At 40.7% G+C, this 12244-nt stretch overlaps 1 protein-coding gene across 3 annotated transcripts in view; it reads left to right on the top strand.

Moving 5' to 3' along the window:
- The window catches only part of RASGRP3 (RAS guanyl releasing protein 3), a 44260-nt gene that overhangs the window by 7630 nt on the left and 24386 nt on the right, over positions 1–12244 (top strand). Inside the window, exon 1 of one of the 3 annotated variants that reach the window (XM_015857705.2) lies at positions 333–611. The exons of 1 other annotated variant lie outside the window; for it this stretch is intronic. The gene's annotated coding sequence lies outside the window, so the exon portion shown is untranslated. Of the gene's footprint in view, positions 1–332; positions 612–12244 lie in introns of those variants that run through there. One more of the 3 variants, XM_015857704.2, reaches the window with a different exon arrangement.

Here is a 12244-nt window from a genome sequence, read left to right as displayed (position 1 = left end):
TACTAAGGCACTCGTCGTCCTACTAAACATAAGAGGTAGTGATGTTGCCCTTTAAGTGCACCTGATCCCCAGAAGAATGACTGTTCCCATATTTTGTGTGATCAGTGGAGTGACCGAGTCTTAAAGATGCTATGAACACTACTGTGCTTTAAAATGTTCTGCTCCTGACAGGAAGACTGAATTTAAATGCAGCTAATCATAAAGTCAGGTGCAAAATTGAAGCAATCAACAGAGATCTGTTTAACTTTCCATTTGTGCTGCCCCTACTGTTGATTAAGGCTTATCTACTGTTGGGCGTTAGTGATTTAGAGGGAAAGAAAAAAAAAAAAGAAAAGAGAAAGAAGAAGTTATGGAACACACAGCGCCACGTTCCAGTCAAGTGCTTAAGCAAAGGCTGCTGTTATGAAAAGGATTTTCTAATAAGGGGAATAATGATCTTCAGATTCCTACCTCCTGGCACAGCAGTGAGATTTATCAAGAGGGGCATGTGACTAGTTAAGACACACAGCCCCAGCTTGAAGGAAACAGCTGCTCATTTCATGCTTTAGCACTTGGCAGCTGGACAAGGAAGGGTGATGTTTGTGTTGAATACCTCTGCAGAACCAAGTACAGTAAGTGATTTTCCCTGTTTTTATTTTTTTTTCCTAAGCTACCACTGCTTTCCTATTTTCATCTGAGACCTTTTTTAAAAACACTTAAGAGAGAGGCGTATTTTTGTCGCCTCATTGATAAGCAGTCATTCATGCTCCAAATGGCTATATTTTTCTGATCTGTGATTAACAATAGTATTGTTTTCACTGTTGCTGGAACAAGACAGGTACGGTGTTTTGTCCTCATGCTAGTCGGGGAGGGAAAATGATGTTTATTTACTCTGCTGATGTTGTGAAGAGGTTGTTTATGGCAAACATATTTTCCTTTCTCTGTAGAGCTAGTGAATAGGTAATGATGCAAGTTGAGATTACAGCAGTTTCAGCATTCAGCTTAAAAATGGTCATGTAAGGAATTGACAAAGGTACCCCACTGAAATACTGCAATCAGCCTGAAGAAAGCTGCCCATGACTGGCAAGTTTGGGGGGTTGAAAGAAGAAGGATGTTTTGAAAGGTAAAGGTAGTAGCAGAAAAAGACAGCAGAAGAATGAAGATGCACTGATTAAGATACAATTGGTTGTTGATAATCATACATAACTAGCTTATGAAGATTAAGAAATCCTCCCTAAAAACAGGAGTGAGTCTCCTAACTATCTCCAGGTTTTTAATTCACTTTATTTTTAGATGCTTGCATTTTTTATGCTTTTGCTTCATGAATGATTGATTTCCCCATCTGATAAATTTTGAAAGCTCTGGTCTGAAATTTTGCTTAAAAATACAGAAACTGTAGGATTTGTAGAGGAACTTTTGATCAATTATTTATGTGGAGATGAGTTATTGTGGAGTGGTTTTTCATTTTGGTGTGGGCTTTTGGTTTTTTTGGGGGGTAAGATTGAGAAAGAATTGGAACAAATGAACAGGTAGTGAGGCATTTGGTATGTGATGAGGCTGAGAGTTGCCAGGTGCTTTGGGGAAGGCTTGGATGAGGGACAGTAATGGGATCCTGTTGAGACAGGAGAAACCTACAATTTAGAATGGGATCAAGAGTAGGCACTGGAATTTTAGTTTAGTGAATCATGTTGTCTGTCCTGTAAAGATGAGCAGAATAATCCTAATTCACTTTCACGTAAAAAGAGAACTTTCATTTTTTATTTCTCCCTAAAGACTTTTAATTCTCCCTTAAACTATAGTTTATGGCTTAGCTGGTTAACTGGAAAATTTTATAGGAAAATGTCAATCAGTTTCAATTGTTCACAAAACCAGAAGTCTGCCTGGCTTCCTGCCTGTTCTTGTATCTGAGGGTAGTCTGCCTTTGAACCTTGCGTTGGAGTACTACAGACTGTGGTTACCCAGCAGCCTTCCCACACAAGTGGCATGGGAAGCCATGAGTGCTGCAGGCTATGGGGCTCTGAGGTGCATCCTGGCTTTGCACTCAGGAGCCTGTAGTCCTCTAGGGATGCTGGCTACGGTGGGGCCACTGTGCTAGAGTTGGTGCAAAGGGCTGGTGTAAAGCCATATGGTCCTGCATCAGCAGCATCACTAAAAGGTAACACTGAGTTGTCTCAAAGAAACAGTGAGGAATACTCAGTTTTGTGCCTCTATGCTATTGGTTTTAAAGGTTATTTATGATACAGGAAAATAACTTCTCATTGAGACCTACAAAATTGAAGGTAAACAACCCTGCCATATTCACAGTGCCCAGCTATCATTATTATATGTTATTTTGAATGAAATTGAAGGGTAACAGCTAACCCTTTAAACCCACTGCCCACAAAGTAAAAAAAAAGCTTGATCAACATTACAAGATTCTCAAGGCTGCCGTTGTTTCTGGCCTTATCACCAGCCCACTTTTTTAGCAGTAGTTACTGTTAAACACAGAGTGTGTGCTTTGAGAAACTAGAATATTGCAGCCCTCAAGCTTTTCTCACTTTATGGCCTCTCTAATGAATTCCAGCTGCAACCTCTGTTACTGGAGTACCCACCTTAGGATGCTGTTGGTGCACATACTGATTTTATACTTGAACAAAAGTCACAGCCACTGTATTACCACTCTTTTATAACTTTGTGTAGTGATCTTCTGGAAACACACGTGCTCAGCTTTTTGAATATCACACTCCCATCCCTAAATTATGCTTGTGTAAGTCAAGGCAGTTCTGCATAGGCATGATGTAGCACATGGACTGGGTTTCTGCATCTTTTGTCATGGGAAATGCTCAGCCTTTGCATTCATTATTGACATAGTTACACATCTAAGAGTCCAATACCTAACAGAAATCTTCATCCTGGATGATTATTTCTTTTTACTACATGGTAGAAGAGATTTGATAACAGCCTGAATATTGATGTACCTCTGTCTGTGCATATGCATATCACTTAGAGCCTTTTCCAAGATTCCTATTAAATTCTTTTCCTTTTATCCGAGGAAATTATTAGAGCAGTTCTCTCAATGGCCATATTTGTGCTCCACAAGAAAACATCTAGAGTAACCACAGTTTTGCCAGCTCTTCAATGTAGTTGAAAATGCCATTATGCACAGGAGCCACTCCCAGGATGCTCCTAAATAAAGAGAGGAAACTACTTTTAAAAATACTGTAGGAGTACTTGTGGCTTTCTTTTTTGCTAAGCTGTCTGAGTCTGATTATGGAGCGTTTTTATAGGTACTGCAAGCATCTTCCAATGAATGCTTTTTGTTAATGTGTTTATGGTGTAATCACTTTTCATTACTGAAGTTGATAGCAATGTTTTCATGTTGGCCCTCTCTTTTAACTCATGAATGGCAGTGTCTAATACTCAAGCATTTGAATAAAAAAGCTGATAGAAAAATCCCAGGTCTTCAGATTTTTCTGATCATTGGTCTTCAGTCTGGGTTTTCTATTCAATGTGAATAGTCAGTGTAGTGTTATTTCTTCATTGGTACATTTGCGTATTGGAGTGGGCTGTCTGAAAGCCACCTGATGACCTGATCAGAGGCACTGGGACAGGGGACAGCTTTTCTCTTGCAGTGAAGTTAAAAGAATGTCAGCTACAAGCAAGAACAATACAATGACTAGGCAAGTCCAGTTCAGCTACAAAGGCCCATCCTGCAAACACATGGATATTTGCTTATCAGAAGATACGAGTGGTCCCATCAAAAAGTTTGGCTTACAATAAGTGTGTATGTGGTCAGGATCAAAGTGTGGGTGTGTGGAAATACCCACACAACTGACGTTTACAGCTCAGCAGAAAATTCGGTCTCCCCTGAGAATTACTTGGGTTGTTTTGGTGGCCATCTGCTGTCTCACTCTGAGTGGCCGCTCCCCTTGTTGCTGTGTCCTCTGACCACATTCAAATAGGTGAAATGGTTTGACTCTCTCTGCACTGTACTCTCACACCTGTGATTAATGCATATTCTCTTTACTAATGATCTGGAATTTCTCAGGCCGGGTGGGAGGCTTCAGTACCTGAAGAATAACACCAGATCTAGTAAACTGTGCAAAATTAGTGAAACTTGAGCTATTCCTGTTCAGATACGTAATATATTTAGTTCTTGCAAACAGAAAATAACTATATAATCTTAAATGAATTGGTGATTCAACAGTACATCTGCTTCAGTCTACCACACAAGTCCTACCAAACTTAGTATATAACAGTAGATGATACATACTATCTTACATGTTATATGAAATATAATTGCATTTCCATATACAACTCCTTTCAGCCACCATTAAAACTGCTTCTCCTTCAGCCTGTACTGTGGAAGCAGACGTTTCACTCAGGGTGATGGTGGCCTCGTGCGAGAGAACCTGAAGCATGGGAAATGTGTGCAGGAAAAGGCTTTTCTTGATGAACAAGAATTTTCCATGCCCACTGACGTGTATTCTGCTTACTGTACCTGAAGGCTGTTGATGATTCCCAAGCAGAAAACAGTCTTAGAGTCTATTATTTAAGTAAATAAGAGATGATACAGTAGAACAGATTGAATCTGACTTAGTGTGGGTACATTCGCATGCTTGCTTGAACACGTTGATAAATGACCCAAGGTTGCACATTTTCTTTGTCATGATGCTACATTCTTCTTTGTAGCCTTTGAAAGGGCTTATTTCTCCAGCACAAGCGTTGGTCTCACCAAATGTAATCTCTTTAATCTGAATTTTCGTTATTATAGATGGGCTTCCATTCGTAACTCATCATTTAATTAGGTCAGCCCAGTCCATAATCTGGTTCATATAACATGCGTCAGTGAAGTCTATTTTTGCAGTAACCCAGTGTTTGAACCCAGAAGTTGCTCAGAAATTCCTGGTTTTGCTAGTGGGAAGGAGGAGAAGCAGTTTGTGCACGTGGTATTATGATGTAATGGATTGCCTGTGGTGCAAATTGCATCAGAAAACCTTTGCTGGATTAGAGCTTGAGTCAGTTTACCAGCTGGATATATTATGGGTTTTTTTTTCCTGTTCAAATCAGAATAGCCTTGACTTTCTGGTTTTATCACACTGCTCATGAAATGCCTTCCTTAAAACACCCAAAAAAAAAAAGTGTCTTCTATTAAAGATGTCTTGCCTACTTTAGCTTGCTTACTCACGCTCTACTTACCAAACTCATGAGCACATACTTCCTGGAACAGATGCCACCCTTCCTAAAACTCCTGGTTTCCAGGCTCTGCCCTTATGACTGTCCATATATTTTTATCTCAGTTAGGCACTGGAACAAGAACCAGAATCCACAGTATTCTTAAATTAGTCACCCTCTTCCTGCTTTCTCTCTGAAGCCCAAGGAAACTTTGTTTAATTTAATGCAGAATTTGTTTGTTGACGTTCTGGGGCAGGGATACCTACTTGGCAAATCTGCTCTGTTGTCTCAACCCATTTGAGGGGACTACAATCCTTCCACTAAAAACAATAATAGATCTTGTGTCTTTCACATTTTAATATGTTCAGAGGTATTAGAGAGCTTGGGCATTGTTGCTGTGCATGTTTAGTATGGGAGGGACAGTCTAGGTGTGACCAGTGATCTCTAATATTGGCAAGGCAGAGAAGTTTCTGGTGCACAGATCCTGAAAAGATTTAACATGATGTCCAAATTGGGGAGCTGCTTGGTGTTACTGACTCTGATATGTTTTTCAAGGCCAGAGTTGAGCATTTTGGTTCTTCAGTGCTGAAAAAGCAGAAAGAGTCCAGAAGATTTATGGGCAGTCACCTTCTTGAGCAAGGGGGTGAGAAGGCAGAGACCAGGCTGAGAATTATGGCCCTGGAAGTGAGAGGGAGCGCGGATTTGGGCTCTGTGTCCTTTTTCCAATTCAAAGTCTTCTTCTGGAATTCCTGGTGGGATGTGTTCCTCTGAAGTCTGTTGTAGCAGTGTCGTCTGTGGCTTCAGAGGGGCAATAGTTGTCTAGCTGCTATCCTGTGTTAAATATCCCTTGGTATGATAAATCGTTAATTACCAAAAAGAACTTAGCATACTGAAGTTAAAAGGTACCTGTTGAATGTGTTACATATTAAAGCATGATTCATAAGATGCTTTTTACTCTTCTTTGAGACAGTTATGAGCTTACATTCATGTTTCAGGCCTTTTTATGAGAAATGCCTGCATTGCCTTTACTTTTTTTTTTTTAATAAAGCATTTAACTTGTTGGCTGCAAATTGTCCTATTGTTAGGAAAGTACGTGGTTATTAATAAAACCCACTGCTCCACCAGCATAGCTGTCGCCATTAACTGTGCTGATGCTGTTCTCATATCCTGTGCTCTGTGCGTTTCTTCTGGTATCATAAACAGTTTGAGAAGTTTGTTGCATGGCTTCATAGGATGATGCTAATCAGTGTGTGTTTCCTAGTAAGGAAACAAGGTTTAGTCAGCCATCTGCCCATTGCTTTGTTACCTCTGAAAATGAGTTCAGAGTCTGATCAGACACACTAGAAAGTGCCAGTAGTGTCTTCTCTGCCCTTCTCTGTCAGTGGCTTACTATTTTAAAACCTCTGAACTGCTTTAACACTGTATGCCTGTGTTTAAAGTGTTCCCTCTGCATCACTAAGAAGTCAGAAGCCTGCCACTGTTTCGCACTTCTTCCCAGGAGAAACTCATAGAAAATACCAAGATGCAAGGAACCACTTGTGTATTTTGCTATGTGGCATCTGCTGACAGCTCAGCAAAGGAAGGTGCTGTTATCTCTCCTGACCTCCAGGCTGTGTTTTTATTCCACCAGCTTTTTGCACTTCTGCTCCATTGTGAGCTTTGAGTCATCATCAACTTTTGCGGAGACAAAGCCACAGCATCATGGCAGGCAGGCATCCTTGATTCGTGTGAGCATGTGGCAGACAGCAATTTGCATGAGTTCCTGGGATTGTGCACTTACTGACTGCTGTCATGTGTGTCTGTCACTGTTTTCCTGTGTGCTGTTTTGATTTACATTTTCTCTTCAAAGAGGAATTGCTCTCAAATAAATGGGATGCTGCCGGTAGAGACTGAGAAGGATTATTGACCATCAGCAACTGGTTCAGTCTTCTCTGCTTGTCTGGGACCTGTTAGCACATTGGTGGGGAAATAGCAGTTAGGTGTGAACCATTCCCTACGTTCATCAAAGGCAAAAGAAAAGGATGATTTCAGCATAAGCTCACTGTAACAGCCAAATGATAAAAAGGAGCAAAAGCCCTGTCGTGCCCCTCTGTCCTTATAACTGTCTTGCTCCATCTCAGTCATCCAGTTGCCCCTTAAGTCCCGGAACACCTCTTCCTGCCTTTATTGTTTTGCCAGTTGCTACCTTCAACTTAACGCACCAAGTACTTCCCAGGCCTTGTGGCCAAGATATTTCTGAAGTTGCCCTGTATTTTGACTGTGGTCACAAGAGGAAAACTGCTCTCTCTACATGATGAGCACAGGTTGTGGATTCACAGGGAGAAATGTGATGTATGTGATAACAGTGCTGAAGAGTTAAAAATAAAGGCATGCTTAGCATCTCTCCATAAGGCGTTGGCCTTGTTTTTATTAGATGTAAAGTAACTGCAGTTGTTCTTCAGCTAGGAAAATGCCAGAAACAAGAAGAGGGAGAAATCAGATATGGTCACTGATGCTGGGAAGGATGGCAGATAGTTGGATGTGGAAGTCTCCCTGTGCTGGTATCTGTGATTACAGATTTTTTTTTCTCTCAATAAAAAAGTAGCTGCAGAGATGGAAGAGGGGAGAGAGAATATGTCTGAATGTCTTGCTTTTTGGGGCACTTAGCAATAATCTCTCTGTTTTGAGTGCCCACTGCAACTCTGCAGAGATTTACATGCTTGAGATACTCCATAAATGGCTGTAATTCTTTTGGCATCATTACAATGCATGAGCATTGTGTGTGTGTGTGTACATATATATACATATATATATATGCACACAACCTGCAATGCAGCTGTCAGTGTGGGCTTAGGGAGTTTTGTGCCAGCAACAGACAGTGCATCTACAGTGGGAAAGAAAATAACTGGAAGTTACTGAATTTGGTGTATGGAAAAAGCTTCTTCAAAGGGAAAATGGCTTTGGAAGCCATGGGTTTTTCAGACAAAAAATGCTGATACCAAATGTACTGACTTGTATTACAAGTTAAAGGTTCCTATAATTCCCTTTGCTTTAACACTGTTTGAAAGCTAGCCTGAAACTGGGAGCAGTGTTGACTCTTATAACTGTCATAAGTGTTGGAAGACTTAATGGCTTTGTAAAGGGCACTGCCCGGGGACTGTACTACTGTATGAGGATTGTGACTTAGTTAAAACTAAGAGAAAATTATCTACTGAGGGGAAAGGTAAGCCTCCACAGTGAGCATAAGAGAAGGCATAGGAAAATAGGACCTGGGATTTCTTAGAGAGCTGATTAATAGGTCTGTCTGATTTTCTAGCTTGGCTTTAAGAGAGTAAAACTGGCAGTAATGAATAATAATAAAATACGAAAGTATTTTGTTACAGATAAATGGAAATGCATACTGACTCTCTATCTTTCAGACCTGAAAATATGATTATTTCCCCATATGTGTTTTAAAATAAAATAAATGTTTGCTTTTGGGAAAAGAAAAAACAGTCTGTTAAAAGCATACAACAGTGTGATCAGTCAAGAATACCAGCTCTTTAGGTGTTTTTTCCCCACCCCTGTTTTGACTAGATTAACAAACCAAGCTTATTCACAAAAGGCTGTCAAAAGTCATAAGCAAGTTGTCAATAATAAAGGTAATTGCGAAGAGATTTTCTTGAGGCTTACAAGCAGTAACGTAACTTGTAAGAGGTTTCTGGAAAGAAAAAATAAAAGCATACAAGAGCATATGGATTCTTATTGCTGTTAGCTCTCCCCTGTTGATGAGTTACACTTTGGTAGTGGAGATCTCTATACGTTAATGAAGGGCAAGTATTCTCAGAACAGCTCCATCCCCGTGTGTCACACACATGAATGAAATGTCTGATATTTGTAATTTTATTTTTGCTTCACTGGAAATAGCATAACACCTTTAAATGACAAATCTACTGAGAAGGGTGGCTAGAAGTTTCCCTCATAATGAAGGTGAAATAGAGTCCTCTTTTGGATCTTTCTTTCTACCTTATTTTCCCCTCCTGGGCAATTGTAGTCCCTTGACCCATGGAGAGGGTAAATAAGGTAGTATTCCAGCACATTAAATAATTCAAGGATGTACATTCAGATGTTCAGATTTTACTGCCATTGTAAGCTGGAATTATAGTTACGGAGACAAAGACCAACACAGTAAATTGAGGAAGCAAATAGAGAAGTGAACAAGAAAAATCCCAAGTATGGTAAATAACTGTATACTAGATAACATTGTGTAACACTAAAATTGTAATTGCGAATGAAATCTTTGTCTTTAGAAATCCAGTTATCAACTTACCCATTATTCTGCAGAGCTTATATATGAAGAAACCTATTTTTATTCCTGTTATGTCAGAAATCTTGGTTACATTTCACAGTAAGAGGTAAGAATGCTAAACAAAATGATGTCTAAGCAGCTTAATCAAGTGACTTTCTGATTACTGAAAGTATTTGGTCCTGTGACCATCCATTAGCATTCCTCGTGATTTCTGTAAGCTTCTCTTTTGTTTTAGGTCAGTATGTATTGTACTTCGTACTCTAATTTATGAATGTCTTCAAGGTATTACATGGCTCTGAACTAATTGTATGGTAATGCATATGAGCAGATCTATATTGCCACTTGGTATCTCACTTATGGTCCAATTCATTTAACCCCTGTTACTGCAGAAGGCCTCTAAATTGATTATAACCCCCATCTGTATTAGTTGGCCTGAAAGAAGTTAGCTCAAAGGACTCTTCTCTCAAAGCTGAACACAATGAAATGCATTTCACAGTTTTTAACTTGCTTGCTCTTATCTTAGGGCTGCAAATGCTCATCCCTTAGAAGTTGTGTTAGATGCCAATGGAAAGGCTTGGCAGCAGAGGGGCTGCAGATGGGACCTCTGTGGGAGGAAGAGGCCAGGGACTGCCCTGTGCCAGACATAGCTGCTCCAGCCAGGACACCCTGTGGGCTGAGCCCATCAACCAGGCTCTTGGCGCCTCTGTGAAAATGTCTGAGGAAAGGCAGAAAACATGAAGGGAAGAACAGAGGGAATAGCAAGGTCAGAGAACTGGGAGCTGCTCTGTGGCAGAACACGTACTTCTCTGAAGGAACTGAGGCCCATGGATAAGCCCATGATGGAGCAAGTACTCTGTGAAGGGACTACAGCCCATAAAAGAGCCACAGTGGTGGCTTGTTTATCATGATTCTATGATAAGACAAGAGTGAAAGGGAAGAAGCAACAGGTAGAAACTGTCCTGCACTGATCCCGACCTCCCACACTGTTCAGTATCTCACTGAAAGGACCAAGTGTAATCTGCACAGCAGGGGATGGGGTGTGAGTGAGTGGATATGGGTGCCTGACTGCCAGCTGGGGAGTGCCTGGTTAGTTTGCAGTGGGTGAATGAAGTGGAGAAGTAAAAACTTTATCCTGTGGAGCATAGAATTACTAAAATCCCCTGTGCAGGGTCTCTTGTTAATATGAAGTTTGGCTCTAGCTATTCATCATCCGTATACACTTAGCCATGTCCCATCCTCTCCTCCACTGATAAGTGGACTAAACATTCTGTTTAGTGCTTTTGGAAGTTCCACTTTGATCCAGAAAAAGTAAGTTAAAGTAATAAGGTGTGGGTGATTGTTGAGGATCTCCTAGTTAATTGGATAACTGCTGTCTGAAGGTGTGTAGCAAAGGTGAATGAATACTGGTGAATCACACTGGAAGAATCCAGGACTTTCAGATTTACTTTCCTTTCCTGCTCCCAGCAAGGCTCATATCCTGCACACATGGGGCAGTGCAACAATCTTCTCCTTGTTCTGTGTTCCCATATCACATGACAAATGTCATTGGTAAGCCAGATGTGCCATCCTGCAGCATGTGATGCTTGAGGTCATGGACTGTGACAGAAACAGTGGCATTAGGCTGCCTGACAGCCCACTGTCACTGTGCTTTCCTGCTTTGAACATCTTTAGTATGTATCAGCTGGAGAAACTTGTCCAAGGATGTCAATTCCTTAGATTTTTCTAGACACGGAGTTGCATGTACTATAATAAATGAACCAGAACTGATAACCTATGAGAAATATTTAACTGCTTGTTGTGTAGCATAAACTTAAGGAACCGTGCATTAAGCAACTTGTGTCAACTTGAGCCCAGACAGGTGTCTGGACTGCACCAGTGTGGGCAAAGGTGCAGCCTTATGTGTCCCATCTGGGATTCATATTATGGTGATTACACTAATCTCTTGGAGACTAATAGCAAGAAAGGGCCCCATCCTGAGGTCCTCCACTACAACTAAAGGATAGGAGATGAGGTCTATCCTGAAGAACTTAGCATGGATGTGAACAAGACAGGGTAAAGCAAAAAAGTGCAGTAAGGGCAGTTACCATAAATGTTCTCATGAGATTCTCAGTTGTTTTTTTCTCAGCTTATTTTTCTGTGTGCTGCTAACGATTTGATTTCCTTGTTCAGCTGCTCATGTTCAGCAGTTTCTGCCCAGCAGCCAGGTGGCGGAAATTATCTAATGCAAGCATTCATTTGAGGAGGGGGAGGAGAGGAGAGGTCTGACTTACTTAAACCTTCCAAGAATGTTCTAATCTTGTAAAGAGTTTCCTGCATGCAGATCTCTGGGAAGATCACAGGTGAGATGAGACCCATAGAGGTGCCTGCGTGTCAAAGTTGAACTGTTTACACGTGGCTCTATTTGTTGTCCCTATGCAGAAGAAAAATAACACATTTTTAACTGATGGGGGAAAATGTTACATCTATGTTTACTCTGGTTTGGCTAAAAAGCTGTTTTAATTCAATTCAGCTAAATAAATATTGCCCCATTTGTCAAATGTAAGCCTATTTAAACCCAGCTTATTGGTTTAGCTTGCACCTGTAACCAATATAGCTTGTATGGAAGCCATGTGAAAATGCCCACACAGTGATTTATACTGGCTGGATATCAGAGTTTTGTGTTAAACTCCTGTAGCTTCCAGGTGAGGACCTCCCCTTAGTAGCCTCCAGCAATAAAGGTGATGACTTCTGGTTATACTACTAATAATAGCCAAGAGTTAAAACCTGTCTAGTGCCCCCAGCTCTGTTCTCACCCTTTGATGCTTTTGCATGAGACCACGAGTTAGCTGTCAGTGTATCCTGTTT

Source organism: Coturnix japonica, chromosome 3, assembly GCF_001577835.2.
Source record: "Coturnix japonica isolate 7356 chromosome 3, Coturnix japonica 2.1, whole genome shotgun sequence".
Lineage (NCBI taxonomy): Eukaryota > Metazoa > Chordata > Aves > Galliformes > Phasianidae > Coturnix > Coturnix japonica.
This window is presented reverse-complemented; position numbering and strand designations above follow the sequence as displayed.